The following is a 1,743-nucleotide window of genomic DNA, read 5'->3' on the forward strand; positions in this document are numbered from 1 at the left end:
TATCATGCGTAACGGGCTATATTACCCTAAGAAATGACTTATGGATTGGGAGTCAAGACTCAGTTAAAAATCCCTGCCTCCCCCTTTTTCCCGACGATTGTAAAACCTGATATATAAAAACTAAGAAGAGCCTACAATCCCTAAAAATTACAGAAACTCCTTGGAATTATCTCGCTCTACATTTGTGCACTGTGCATTTTCATTTTAGATGTACACTTTTTTCATCAATCAGAACTTTGAGTTTTCGCTCTCCCTTCATCCCGTAAACCAAAAAGGCAATAGATCACTACAAAGTGAAAATTTTACAGTACATGTACGGAAAAAAAATTTTAAAAAATAACAAATCTAAGTAAAGAAAATTTATTCACACACCACAAATGAACACAAAAGTTTTTTTGTCCAAGTTTGGGTAATTCCACTACTTCAACCCCAACAGCTTGGAATTTTATCAGAAAAAGATTTCCTCCAGACATGCTTAAAAAATGGAGGTGCATGTTTTAAACATGTTAAAGATGCAAATCACCTATGGATCCAAAGCTTTTGAAGAGAATAACAAACGCTCATTAAATTCTCAAGTGAATGTGCGGTGGGATATTCACCCCAGTCAAACAAGCCATTATTTTGCCTATCTACAAAAAGCTGACCCAACGATCATGGATGATTGTAAATTGATTTATCATGCGTAACGGGCTATATTACCCTAAGAAATGACTTATGGATTGGGAGTCAAGACTCAGTTAAAAATCCCAGCCTCCCCCTTTTTCCCGACGATTGCAAAACCTGATATATAAAAACTAAGAAGAGCCTAAAATCCCTAAAAATTTCAAAAACTCCTTGGAATTATCTCGCTCTATATTTGTGCACTGTGCATTTTCATTTTAGATGTACACTTTTTTCATAAATCAAAACTTTGAGTTTTCGCTCTCCCTTCATCCCGTAAACCAAAAAGGCAATAGATCACTACAAAATGAAAATTTTACAGTTCAAGTACGGAAAAAATATTTTAAACAATAAAAATGTAAGTAAAGAAAATTTATTCACACACCACAATTGAACACAAAAGTTTTTTTGTCCAAGTTTGGGAAATTCCACTTGTTCAACCCCAACAGCTTGGAATTTTATAAGAAATAGATTTCCTCCACACATGCTTAAAAAATGGATTTGCATGTTTTAAACATGTTAAAGATGCAAATCACCTATGGATCCAAAGCTTTTGAAGAGAATAACAAACGCTCATTAAATTCTCAAGTGAACATGCGGTGGAAAATTCACCCCAGTCAAACAAGCCATTATTTTGCCCATCTGCAAAATGCTGCCCAACGATCATGGATGATTCTAAAGTGATTTATCATGCGTAACGGGCTATAATACCCTAGGAAATGACTTATGGATTGGGAGTCAAGACTCAGTTAAAAATCCCAGCCTCCCCCTTTTTCCCGACGATTGCAAAACCTGATATATAAAAACTAAGAAGAGCCTACAATCCCTAAAAATTACAGAAACTCCTTGGAATTATCTCGCTCTACATTTGTGCACTGTGCATTTTCATTTTAGATGTACACTTTTTTCATCAATCAGAACTTTGAGTTTTCGCCCTCCCTTCATCCCGTAAACCAAAAAGGCAATAGATCACTACAAAGTGAAAATTTAACAGTTCATGTACGGAAAAAAAATTTAAAAAAATAACAAATGTTAGTAAAGAAAATTTATTCACACACCACAAATGAACACAAAAGTTTTTTT

The sequence above is a fragment of the Aristolochia californica genome, unplaced genomic scaffold (genome assembly GCF_029961685.1).
Source record: "Aristolochia californica isolate CCGP_79_NKW_82.1479 unplaced genomic scaffold, dmAriCali1.0.hap1 SCAF_1, whole genome shotgun sequence".
Lineage (NCBI taxonomy): Eukaryota > Viridiplantae > Streptophyta > Magnoliopsida > Piperales > Aristolochiaceae > Aristolochia > Aristolochia californica.